The sequence below is a fragment of the Lycium barbarum genome, chromosome 8, assembly GCF_019175385.1.
Source record: "Lycium barbarum isolate Lr01 chromosome 8, ASM1917538v2, whole genome shotgun sequence".
Taxonomy (NCBI): domain Eukaryota; kingdom Viridiplantae; phylum Streptophyta; class Magnoliopsida; order Solanales; family Solanaceae; genus Lycium; species Lycium barbarum.
In genome coordinates, this window is record NC_083344.1 from 10014055 (window position 1) to 10028783 (window position 14729).

Here is a 14729-nt window from a genome sequence, read left to right on the forward strand (position 1 = left end):
GCACTTGTTGTGCCAAATCAGTGTGAGGTGTTTAATTAGGTATATATTTGAAATAGCTGGAGTGTCTAATAGGATTTTTTTTTTTTTTTGGTTGAAGTGTCAACATGAAAGATGCAAATAACTTTAGGCGGTCGCTTATGACTTTAGCCTTCGTTCTAATATATGAGTAATTCACTTTCTAGCTAGCAATCAACCTACTCCAAAGTTTTTGATTTCAGTGTAGATAGGATTGATTCTTTTAGATGATTTGGATTTAATTGTGCATAGATAACTGATTAATTAATTGGTTGATTATAAGGGTCATCAAGCCGTCTTAGCTCAGTGGCAGAGCGCGTGGCTTTTAACCACGTGGTCGTGGGTTCGATCCCCACAGACGGCGAAAATGCTATTTTTACAAATTATACTAAGTTCGTAATGTTCATCAACCAATGTCTATTAAAGTTTATTGGACAAAATCATCAACATAATAAATTGAAATGAAATCTCAAACAAATGTAAAATAAACCGAAAGGCAACAACCTAACACCTAGTTCATGATCTTCATCAACCAAGGTATAATAAAGTTCGTTAAGAAAATCATCAACAAAATAAATTGAAATCCCAAACAAATGCCTAATAATCTAAAATGAAAGTGTTACCTTTTATATATATCCATGTATTTTGGATTTTGGGTCAAATTGATTTAAAATTATAGCAATCTGTATTCGATATGTGTATCCATCTTTTTTAAAACATAACCCTTATCCAGAAAAAATATCCAAAATCTGAATTCCGACCATCCGAATAGTGTGGATCGATTCGGATTGTCAGATGTATCCAAAAAAAAAAAAAAAAAAAAAAAAAACTAAATCAATTTAGTCAAATTTTAACAGTTAAAATTGAATCGAACCCAACACTACACAAGGTTATTGATTTCAATTTGGTCAATTAGTGGCATTATCATTGTTAGCAGTGTTCATGATTTGGTACTTCGGTTTGATTGATTTTTGGTTAAAATCAATACTAAATTAATTAAGTCATATTTTTAATCTTAAAATCAAACCAAACCAAACATCCCAGAAGGCTATTGGCTGGTTTTAGCTCAGTTTGATTTGATTTTTCGATTTTATATTTTACTTATATTTAAAACTTTAAGGTATTACTAACAAATAGTAATTTAATGATAATTATTAAGACGGTGAAATGGCCAAAATAAAGTGTCACGACCCAAATTCCCATTTGTGCCGTGAGGGGAGTCCGGACCCAAAATGACCCCAAAAAAAAAAAATTTGAACCAAAGTGCCCCAACAAAAAAAATGTTACTGAAGTATCTTTACTGCAGTAATTTACGGCGTTAAAGGACTTAACCGTAACGGCATGCTTAAGTCCTTTAACCCAGTAAATTACTGCGTTAAAGGAGTCCCCCATTTTTCCCCCTTTTTTTTTTTTTTTTGTTAAACACCTCTTTATTTACACTTTTTTACATACTTTAACCATAGATTAATCATGCTTCGGGACTCCGAAACTTCAATATTTTATATACAACCTTACTAATTTTTGTGCAATTAATAAGGTAGGCTCAACACATCAAGGATAAGCAAAACTTCGGATTGTCGTTTTAGTGGTTGAAAAGTGCTCGAAGTCCATTTTGTTTAGCTTTAAGTTATTTATGTTTTTGGGTATTGATTTAAGCGTGTCATTTTTTAGTCAAAATTTCATCATTCTGTCACGCCCCGAACCATGGCCTAGGCGTAACACGAAACTCTGTGCCTGACTGCATGTGACCGAGCGAACCACATGGCTTGCTGAATCAACATGGGGTATAAACATGAGCAGGATATAACCTGAAACATGATGAGCCCTAACAAAACATGAGAAGTCTTAATATGTTTAATAAATACTTATCTAAAAAGTGAATGCGGAAATATCATAAACTGAGCCAAAGATGGCTACACAACTCCGAGTATTGACATAATTGACTGACTAGTCTATGAAACCTCTATCATGAATCTGAACTGTAAAACATATTCGCTAGGACAAGGGCCCCTGCATACCTTAACTTGTTAAACGTGACATGAAAATAAATAAGGATAACACCCTGAATAAGATGGGGCTCACCAACAAGCTGATACAAGTAAATCCTACTAAGCAAATGCGACGTCCTGTAAATCTGTACTTGCATTGTGAAATGCAGGACCCCGGGCAATAGAAAAGGGACATCAGCACACATTGAATGTACTGGTATGTAAAGCAACTTAATGAAATAAGCAGAGTGCATGAAATAACATAATAAGAGCTGTAATTGATACTTAAACCTGGTCATGAGCATGAACATGAATACATTTATATGAATAACATGAGTAAAAATATCTGTGGGAGAGCATTAGTATAACTGATATGTAACCACCACGTTAACACGTGGCGCCTAATCTCTGCCCGATCAGCTAAGCCATCTTGTACCTTGTCGGGGTACAAGACATGAATATGACATGAATGGATCCATATCCCTCAATGGGGAATATATGAAGGAATCATCCTACTAGGCGGAGCGATCCTTATCCTATGTTGGCATACGTAGTTTCTGGTATAAAACCTTCTCGTAATCTGTGCAACTGCCAAAAACATGATTATGATATCGGTGGCTGAGAAGCCCATGAATTTCGTAAAAGCATGACTTGTAGTATAACATGGAGATTTTGTTTCATAATCATGGACAAACATTATATAATTTATTTGCATGAAAAAGGGTAGACATGTAGGATATTCGTGAAAGTAAGCATAATATTTAATGACTTGCATGTTGGTAACCCATGGAATGCAATGTATGAGTTTTCATGGATTACGGGCGGATTCCCAATAGCCAAAATGGAAGATTAGGAATACAACAACGGATATATATATATATATCTGTGTGTGTGTGTGTGTGTGTGTGTGCGCGCGCGCGTGTATGACTTAGGGTTATCATGAACTTGGCTAAAAACCCTAGTTTAGTGAACTCTTGCATAATCACGAAAGAACGTGACGTGGGGAAGAACAAAGATGTTCCCATAGGAACTCTACATACCTGGTATGCTCCAAACTTGTAATAAAAATCTGAACTTTGAAGAAGAATCCCAAAGCTTAATCTTGAATCCCTTTAATTGGGTTTTCTGGAAAACCCTAGGGTTAAGAACAATGGTTTTCTTGTTTAGCTTACATGAATGCATGTTAGATTTGACTTGGAATGATTGGAATAGGCTTACCTTAGGGTATGTTGAAGGTTGGGAGAGAAGAACTTCGTGTTAGGGCTTGGGAATGTGACAAGTGAGAAATAAAACTCAAGTTTCGAATTTATACTGCTCACTGAAGCGGGAGATGTACGGGCGCAAAGTACATCCCGTACTTTGAAGTACGACCCATACCTCATGGCTGTATCTGGAATTGCAAATTCCAGTAGCTGGGTTAAAATTATAGCTAAGTACGGGATGGAAGTGCGTCATGCACTTCAAAGTGCGACTCGTATATTTTGCCCGTACTTTAATGGAAATTTCCAGAAAATCCATTTTTTCCCATGCCAAGTGCGGCGCAAAAGCACGGCCCGTACTTGGAAGTACGGCCCATACCTTAACCGTCGAAATCCAAATATTTATTTTTAACACTGCCGTCTGATAGTCTAAGTCCAAAATCATGAATCATAGCCTAGTTTAAGGGTACAAGGTATTACAATATCTCCCCCTTGGGATCATTCGTCCTCAAATGATGGATCATGGTTAGGAATACGGCTTGACATGGCTTGAATACATAAACGTGAAGGAAACATGATGTGAAACATGGAGACTGAATTAACATGACATGGTTACATGGAAACATGAATAGTTGATACATGAGCGTGAAACACAAGACATGACATGACTATGGAAGGTTACCTTGAGCGTTCTCTGCTCGCTCTTCAAATAAATGGGGATATCTGGATTTTATGTCCTCTTCGGCTTCCCATGTAGCCTCTTCAACTTTCTGACTCCTCCATAAAACTTTAACCAAGGCAACTTTCTTAGTTCTCAACTTGCGAACTTGACGATCTAGAATGGCTATGGGGATTTCCTCATAGGTGAAGTTATCCTTAACTGTTATAGTATCAGCAGGAACAGCCAATGACGGGTCTCCTACACACTTCCTCAACATGGATACATGAAACACTGGATGAACAGCAGCCAACTCTTGGGGCAACTCAAGTTCATAAGCTACTTGACCGACCTTTCACAGAATTCTATAAGTCCCAATATATATGGGACTGAGTTTTCCTTTCTTGCCGAATCTCATAACATCCTTCATAGGCGAAACCTTAAGGAACACCCAATCATTAGATTGATATTCTAAGTCCCTTCGCCTCACATCTGTGTAAGATTTCTGGCGACTCTGAACCGTTTTCAAACACTCTTGAATTAATTTGACTTTCTTCAAAGCCTGATAGACCAAATCTGGTCCTAACAACTCTGCTTCACCAACTTCGAACCAACCAATTGGTGATCTACACCTTCGCCCATACAGAGCTTCAAACAGTGCCATCCCAATGCTGACATGATAACTGTTATTATAAGAAAACTCAATAAGGGGTAAGTGATCATCCCAATTACCTTTGAAATCTCGGACACATGCTCTCAACATGTCTTCAAGAGTCTGAATAGTACGCTCTGCCCGACCATCTATCTGTGGATGAAGAGTTATGTTGAAGTTTACCTTGGTACCTAATCCCTTCTAAAAGGATTTCCAGAAATTGGCTGTGAACTAGGAACCATGATCTGAAATAATAGACACTGGCGTCCCATGCAATCTGAAAATTTCATTAACATATAACTTGGCGTAATCTTCTACTGAATCTGCGGTCTTGATTGGCAAAAAGTGTGCGCACTTAGTAATCCAGCCAACGATCATCCAAATAGAGTCATGCTTCCTGGCTAAACGAGGTGGACCTGATAAAAATTCTATATTGATCATTTTCCATTTCCAGACAGGAATATCAATATTGTGAGCCAAGCCACCAGGCCTCTATTGTTCGGCTTTCACTTGTAGATAGTGCAGACACTTAGCCACAAAGTCTGCTACATTCCTCTTCATATCATTCCACCAATAAATCTATTTAAGATCATGATACATCATAGTGGAACCTAGATGAATGGAATGTCTGGAATTGTGAGCCTCTGTCACGACCCAATTTGGCTAAGCCGTGCAGGCACTTACCTTTTTCACCTCGGTAAGCGAACCCTCAACCCAACAAAAGTAAAGACTTTAAGCGGAAGAGAAAAATCATGTAAGTCTTATGATACTATAATAGAAATAGTGAGGAAATAAGGAAATACACCCAGGGTCTGGTCTAATCCATACAAGAGCATCTAATGAAAAATATACAAATCTGTAATATAAACATACATCAAATCTGTCTAAGTCTCCGATTGGGAAAAGTAAGACATAATAAAAGGTGTCTTCAAGGCAGTGAACGTCTCGTGCTCACCTTGGAAACTCGAAGATGTACTGATGGTGACTAACAGCCACGAGAGATGGAAGCAGATCCAACCTGGAACATTGCATTCATAAAAGAATGCAACAAGTGCAGGTCAGCACAAAATCACAGTACTAGTAGTTATCATCGACGACTAAGTATAGCTAACATAATTCATACAATAAAGCAGCATAGGCAGATAAATCAACAAATATAAGTCAAACACAATCAGAAACGAGTATCCGTCATCACCTAGGTTGAAGCATCTAAACCCTAGTATGCCAGGTCTCAATATATATATCCAATCTGAAATCAACAGCACAAGTAAAACACCGGATCGTCAAAATATAAGCCAAGATGCAATGCAATGCAATGATGTAAGAATGCCAATGCAGTGTACACATGTACTCCAAACGGAAGTATCGACGTCCCGATAGCACAACCCGTAAGGGACCCGCAAAGTCCATGTACTCACTCATCCATGATTCCGAGATAATCACCGGACATCAGGCTCTCACATCACACAATCCACGATTCCGGGACAACCATTAGACATCAGACTACTCACATCACTCGTACACAATCTCCACGATTCTAGGATAACCATCGGATATCGGACTACTCACATCACTCTCATGCAAACTGAGCTCAGCTCAACACAGTGTTTCATCAAATATCATCAATGTATCAACAATATATCACAAGAGATGTGAATGCGTGCGATGTATGAGTCAACATGAATAATAAGATCAATATCACAAGTACCAAACATGGGTACTTCAATAATATCATGAAAGACTACACAAGTCATATAGAATACTATCCTCAAAATCAAATGCTAACAAGTGGGGCAACACAATATCATGAACAAGATATCTCAAAAGTCTCCAATATCCATTATCACTATGCGACACCAAGCCCACAATAATAGGACAACTCAATCACAACATAACGGGGTGGCTAGCCCCTATCACACAACAGAGCCCAACCTAATACAATATCCAACCCAATTTCATACCTAAAGGTTTACATGCTTTCTCTGACAATAAAATCTAAATATATGCTTCGCTAAATGAAGTCTCACCAAGGGTAATACATAACCCACCTGGATGGCCGAACAGCAAAACACCAACAATCACTCCTTCGTTTTCCCCTTCCGCTAAGCCTCAATATCAAAAAAGTCTAGGCATATTCGAAATCTAGATTAGAAGTCATGAAGATCGATGCCTATGTTGCTATTATTCAATTTAGGTCAAAACCAACTCTAGAATTTTGGAAAATGGGGCCCATAAGGTCAAAACAGAAATTCGGGTGTAAAGTATCAAATTAAGCACTAGGTGGTCAAAACCCAACAACTGATTGCTAAATGAACTCAAGGATTTACCTAATCTTGAGTTTCAAGTAAAACCCCCAATTTTGGTTATAAATCCTAACTCTTAGATTCAAGAATTCAACACTAACAATGGGAGATATATGATTAACAACCTTAAATACCTCATAACCTAACATAAACCCAATCAATTTCATTATTAATAAGCCTAGATAGAAAATCCATCAAAACCCACTTTTAATCTTCCATTACTAATGAACTGATAAGAAAATGGGGTTCTAAGATGATTAGGAAAATGAATTAGCAAGAAGGTTAGGAAGACTTACCACCAAAAATCTTCACCAATAATCCACAAGAATATTTTCCAAGAGTTCAAATTTCGGAATGGTATTAAATGATACACAAAGGGCTTTTAACACTTTATTTAATGAACTCATTGCCCATCATCTGCTTCCGCGACACCAAGGCCGCTCCAGCGGTGCCATGACCGCTAAAGCGGTAATGCCCAATTGGCAAGGACCGCTCCAGCGATAGGGGGACCACTTCAGCGGTACCGCTGCTGCGGTGCTGCTTCCGCCATAGCGGGCACCAGATACCAGAAACTTTCCAAGTTTTTACACTTCAATACGAATTTCCGACTAATTCCCGAGGCCATCTGCTCACAAACCACATACACAAACAAACATAAAAACACGCTTCAAACTCGCTTGAGGCTTCGGAATTCCCAACAGAGGTCTCGTTGATCGAGTCAACCCCTGATACCTCAATTTCAATTTCCCAACTCAAGTTTGAAAATGCATCTGAGTGTATTGGGAACCAAAACAGATATACACACAAGTTATAAATGACCAAACGAACCTCTCGAAATCAGTGGATTTCTGAAAAAGGTTCGTTTATCAAAAGTCAACTTTGAGTCAACTCTTTTTGGCTTAAAGCCCATATTTCACAAAATGTCTCCCGAATCAAGTCTACACACCTTAGGAAGCGTGTCAACGGTCCCCTCGGGTCAAAAGTAAGCTAACCAAAGCTTAGAAAGGGGCAAAATGCTGGAAAGACTATAAATAGGAACCCCATACAATCTCATAATATCCCGAATGTACAATTGTTACGGTTCGCTTTTACGTGGGTGAGGCATAAAAGTTATTACGAGGTTGTTAGAGCTCTAATTGGATTTTTAGTATTTTAGAGTCGCCACCTAATTTATTATGGAAAACTAGGAAAAATCGATTTTAAAGATTTTTGCAAAAAATAAGTAAAAATATTTTGGACCAAAGTTTGAGGTAAGGGTTCTGGTGATCCCCTAGGGAAAGTTTTACGCACCGTAGTATTAAAGATCCATAGAATACGGTTAACCTACGAGCTTCAATGTGTGATTAATGTATTTACTTATTTAAAAGTGTTTAATTTTCCGCAAAAATGTGATTCTTATTCACATCAAATTTTAGAAAATTTCGGCAAAAAGTCCCCTTATAAATAAGGGGTTTTGGTTTTGAAAATCCACGTAAGTGTTCAACTCACTTCTATATATATAAATATGGGATATATTCCCGTTTTATATATATATATATATATATATATATATATATATATATATATATATATATATATATATATATATAAGTGTTTTAATATTAAGTCCAATTTTAAATGAAGCCCATAAATCAACCAATATTCCAGGCCCAAATCCGCCAAAGCTCATACTTGGTCCAATATCCATTGGAAAATTTACTTGTCATAGCTACCTCTAAGACTTATTTATGAATAATAACTACCTTATTTTTTATTTAATTTTTGTAGCTTTATTTTTCCAAAATTACATTTCATAACTGGTCCAGTAACTTTTGAAATACATGTACCTCTCTATTCTCCCTCACTACACATTTAAAATTTATCATCTTCTCTAAACCCTAAAAAAAATCTCTCTCCTCTCTCACCTTCCCCTCACTGCCGCCTCTCTCCCTCCCTTTCTCTATCTCCGGCCTCTCTTCTCCTTCCCCTCATGTACCCCTCCCTCCCTTCTCTATCTACACCACCCATGCCGCCGTCAACACCACCACTAACACCACTATTACTACCATCTTCATCTCCAAACTCGAAAAAAACCTTAAGGTTCTAGTTCTTCAGATCTGAACTCCATATGCTTCATGTATTAATGGTTTTTGGTGGTGGTTCGGTACGAGTTTTGGAGTGGAGGAGGACAATGGTGGATCGAAGAAAGGCGCCAGAGAAAGGAGGAGTTTTTTTTCCAGTTTGTTGTGGTGGTTCGGTAGGGTTTTTGGAGTGGAGCAGATTGGTGGATCGGAAGAAAGGCGGCGGAGGAAGGAGGAGGGTTTTTCCAGTTGTTGTGGTGGTTCAGTAGGGTTTGTGGTTGTGGTGGTTGTATTTTTTTTGTTTTTTGTTATAATGTATTTTTTTGTATTCGCTTTGTATTTCGAAGGAGGAAATGTATATTCGTCAGTTTTTTAGTGTATTTTAATGTACTGTTTCAGTATATTTCGCTATATTTCAATGTATTTCTAATTTACGAAACAATTTCTGATACATTTCATTGTATTCCATTGTATATACGAATACTACAATTTTATATTTCTTAAACAATCAACTATATTTCATTGTATTACAGTGTATATTTTTTTGTATTTGGAAGTATTTCTAGAAGTTTGGAATGGAGTAATTTGGAGAGAGAAACGTGGGTTGTTATGGAACTTCAACTGTTATGCGTGATACATGGTTGATTTAATTTGACTTATCATTTAAAATGACAGAAGAGAATATGTTCCATAAATACAACCTATTTTTACTCTGCCAAATTTTGTATTTTCGTGTATTTCAAAAACGCGAAATACAACCGAATACAACAAAAACTAGCAAAAAACTTTTGAATTGAGTGATTTTGATAGAGAGACGTTAGCTGTAATGGAACCTCATGAAGTTTGCGTGAGTCATGGAACCATTAATACAAATTACCATATAATTTGAAGAAAAACAAAATATTGCCATAAATATAGCCTTTTTTTTACTCAACAGCCGCGCTGTATTTCGTTGTATTTCACTGTATTTCAAAAACGCGAGATAAAATTGAAATACAGCCAAAAGTAGCTACGAATTGTAAATCTTCAACTTGTAGCTATAATTTGTTAGAAGCTATTAAAAGATAGTTATTTGTGTAAGTTTTACATATCCATTTCCTTCGGTCTGATGCATATGTTACTTAGCCCATAAATGTTAAAATGTCGGTCCATTAGTCCAAAACATCTCAGTCTAGAAAATGCCATTTTTCAGTCCCATTTCATAGTCCAAAAATGTCTCATTTTAGCCCATTTGCTTTATGGACTTCCTGGTCCAAATCTGGTACAAAATAGTCAATTTTTGGTCCAAAGTTTTTATCAAAGTGTCGTTTCCAGTTTCAACAAAGTCATCAATTATCCAAATGTTTCTTTACTTACAATTCTTTCAGAAATCGTTCCATTTTAAAAATCATTTTAGTCAAAAACAGTTGTAAATTCATCTTAGCTTATAAAATCCAATCGTGTAAATAACATTTAATCAAGAAAAGGTTTTTTTTTTTTTTTGCCATTTTTATAAGTCTTTACGAAAACTCTAGTTTGGTTTGAAAATTTCATGCATTAGTTTAAGAAAGAATATGATTTCTGTTATTCTATATAACTAAAATCTGTTTAGTACACGCTTAGCATGATTTAAATTAAGGTGAATTAAAAAAATCTCTTTTTTTGTGGCAACTTTCCTAAATTACTAAATTTTCATCCTATATTCTAACATTCGCATAATAAATGAGTTTAATTACATTATACAAAGAAATTAATCAAATAAATAATAAAGAGGGGTATTTTTTTACTAATGGGATACCAAACCCATTAGGCTTTTTTCACCCATAGCTGGGCCTTCAAATATGTTTGCTTCCATTGCTATTTTCCTCATATTTCAGGCCAAACTCAATCTTAGAAGTGAATTGGGCTCAGCCCAATTCACAATGGCAAATGCAAGGCCCAAAGACGACGGGTATTTCACAAAACGCATAGAAAAGATATAAAGATTAGTAACTAAATAAAACAGGCCAAATTAGTTAATCAACTTATTGATTAAATAGGACAGACTTAACACAAATGACTAAGGGCTCTTAAAGCAAGTTACAGATTTGGGCCCAAAACAAATCCTCATAGGCCTAAGGTCATTTCCTGTCACGATCCAATTTAGGATCATGCGGGCACCTACCCTCCCTTCTTGGTAGGCGGACCCTCAATAAATACCGTCTTAATCAAGTAAAGACAATTTGAATATTCCAACAACTAAGTACATTTAACAACAGAAATCAATTACCTAATAAACTCCAAATTTGAGAATATATACAATCGTTAAATAAATGAAGACTCTTTTCAAGTTCCCACGACCTGGTCTAGACTAGTACAAGAGCGGCTAAATGATACGAGTAACAACAACACTATAAAACCTAACCTCCATCTCGGAATGAAGTGGGAGGAGGCCTTCAGATTAGGCACCGCGCATCTCCGAACATGTTGCAATCAATCACCTGAAACACTCTACACCCGAAAAGGGTGTAGCAAGAGCAGTATCAATACAATCAATGAGTACTGAGTAAGTATCATAGGCCGACAATGGTTAGAGACACATATCAGTAAAAGAAGTCACAAATAAACATGGTCAGCAGCTAAACCAAGTCCTACGTCTGTTTCTCGCACAATATAACACCATGACCTTTAATTCATTCACCTTCCACTAATAACCACAAGCCAGATCCACCACAATATCACGATAATCATATATAATTAATACCATTAATTTTTAGTTTAGGAGTCAACTCTTCACTATGATATCTTTAGCCTATAACCTGTAGAGGCCAAACATACAACTGATCCTACGAACGATCCGCACAGACAAACCAACCAGTAAAAGCCATAGATAATCGAAGACAAGTATACATCATCACCAAGTAGCATCTAATTCCAATTGTGCCAAGTCTCAATATATCAATCTGAATCCAACATCACGGGTAAACACCAAATCATCTCAAACAAGCCATAATGCAATGCAATGCAATGTAATGATGTATGAATGCAAATGCAATGTCATGCCAATGATGCGTACACATGTACTCCGGATAGAAATATCGTCGTCTCGGTAGCACAACCTAGCGTGACTCGTGAAGTCTAAGTGCCACCCGTCCCGGATCTTTGCCCAACATACAGACAGGACCCCGGTCTTAGCCTACGAGGATCCGCGGAGTCCATGCACTATCAATGATTTCAGAACTAACATCGGATATCAGCTATACAATTAACGATTCCGGAACTAACATCGGATATCGGCCATCTCACGTCACTCAAGTAAACCAGTTTTATTGAGTATCAACTTCACTCAATCAATGATTCTAGGATGAACAACGGACATCAGCCATTTCACTTCACTCAAGTAAAAGAGTTTTATCCATTATAATTAGGAAATCAACAATGTATCATGAATGGATGAGAATGCGTGCAATGCATGGGTCAACATCAACAATCTGATATTTATCACAAGTACCAACAATCGGGTATGCCAACAATACACTGAATCACAAATACCAACAGTGGGTATGCCAACTATATATCCAAATCACAAATACCAACAATGAGCATGCCAACAACATATCCGAATCACAAATACCAATAGTGGGTATGCCAACAACATATCCGAATCACAAATACCAACAGTAGGTATGCCATCAATATATCTGAAACACAAATACCAACAGTGGGTATGCCAATAATATATCCGAATCACAAATACCAATAGTGGGTATGCCAATAATATATCCGAATCACAAATACCAACAATGGGTATGCCAACAATAACGTAATCAAGACGATGACAAAATCCAATATTTATCAACAACTCATGGCATCAAGCCGGCACAATAGAACAATCAAATCATAACACAATGGGGTGACTAGTCCCAAACACACAATAGGTTAATCAAATCGATATACATTATTACCATTTCCCTAAATCAGCCTATTAGCTTAGAACAAGTAATCTCACCCTACACTCACAATCATTCGTCACCACTCAATCTAGAACTCAGTCACAATCGTTGGTGCATTTTATCCTTCCATTTACCAACTAGATTCACTATTAAGGGAATAACACAAGTAATCACATATTACGGGAATTCTCATCATTAGACACAGAAAAAAGGTATCACCCGCTACTCTCAAGTCACATAAAATCCACCGATATTCAAGAAAGTCGCATCATACATCCTAAAGAATCTACAGGCCACAAGCCCAAACACACAATCACACATCAATATCATCCTAGGATTCCATCCCAAATCTCCAATTCCTACATATGTATTCTCCGTCCCTTCTACTACACGAATATTGGGAACTAACCGGAGTCTACCGAAAGGGAAGCCATAACCGACCTGGCAGTCGAACAGGTGCCACGAACCCACACGTTGCATTATCTTTCGAAGCGTCTCCAAATAATCGAACGCTATCACATATGAATTCTATATAAGAAACCATGAATAATAATACCCATATTGGCTACTTTCTATTCGGGTCAAATTTCAACCCTTAAGTTAGGAAAATAGGGTCTCAAGGGCAAAACGGGAATTTTACGACCAAAATACCAAATTCAATGCCAAAAGGTCAAAGCCCATTACTTTAATCATAGGAATACTTAATTAATTCTCAAAATCATCATTAACATGAAACCCCCCAAATTTGGATCTAAGAATCCTAACTTTATTTCATGAAAATCAACCCCAGAATCTAAGATTAATGATTAACAAGCCTAGATATGATATTATCTAGCATGAACAACAACATTTAACCATAACTTAGGAATCCAAATCTTTTTTTAAAACCCTTATATTAAAAACCCCATAAACCCTTTTTTAATCTTAAGCTTCTAGGAATTTCTAGCGTGGATTCTTACTTAGGAAGGAAAATGAAAGAGATTAGCATTAGGGAACTTACTTCCTGGAGAAATTTGACCATAAACCCCTCAAGTCGCCCCCACGCTGGTAAGAAAATATAATAGAAGTTATGGGAGGAAATAAGGGTTTTTGGAGGCTTTAAAATATAAAAACTGCTCGTCAACCGCTCCGGCGGTTGCCCTTACCGCTCCAGCGGTTACCACTGCAGTGGTCACCCTTACCACTGAGGCGGTCACACCAGACACCCGAAAAATCTGGTGTCTTCCAAACTTGAAAACGACACCCGGAACCTCCCGAACACAAACCAAATAAGCAGATATACATAAAAACGCTCTATGAACGCATTCGTGGGCTCAAAATTTCCAACAGAGGCTTTGTTGACCAAGTCAACCCCTGACGGCCTAAATATCAACTTTCCAACCCAAGTCCCAAAACGCAACTGAGAGCATTAGGAACCGAACCAAACCCACCAATCAATGACAAATGGTCATCCAGACCTCTCAGAATTGACGAATTTTCTAAAAAAAGTCCGTTCACCCAAAAGTCAACTCCCGGTCGACGATTTTCGCTAAAAGCTAAATTTTTCGAGAAAACATTCCAAAGCCCAAAACGATACCTAGGAAGTCATGTCAATTATCTTCTTGGGTCAAAATAGTTCTAACGAGACTCAGGAACGTGTCAACGAGGGAAAAAATGAAGAATCACGGTAACGACAAAACGGGTCGTTGCATCAGATACTAATTAAATAATCGCTCGTCCTCGAGCGAAGGATGAGAGTAGGAGAATCTTACGACAACCAAGGAAATCACCTCACATACATTAATCGAATAGCACGAACCTTTAGACATAACCAATTCATAGTACTTTCTGAACTGGTAAAGATATTCTGAGCTAGCTAATCCTGTTGTTTCACCCTTTTTTTTCAAGTCGTTCCTTAAATCACAATTTCTTAGAAATATACGATACAAACCGAAACCATGACT

General features: G+C 37.2%; 1 non-coding gene across 1 annotated transcript; it reads left to right on the top strand.

Moving 5' to 3' along the window:
• Positions 1-307: 307 nt before the first annotated feature.
• TRNAK-UUU (transfer RNA lysine (anticodon UUU)) lies at positions 308-379 on the top strand. Its single transcript has one exon. It is a non-coding gene; the product is annotated as a tRNA-Lys (tRNA).
• Positions 380-14729: the final 14350 nt, after the last annotated feature.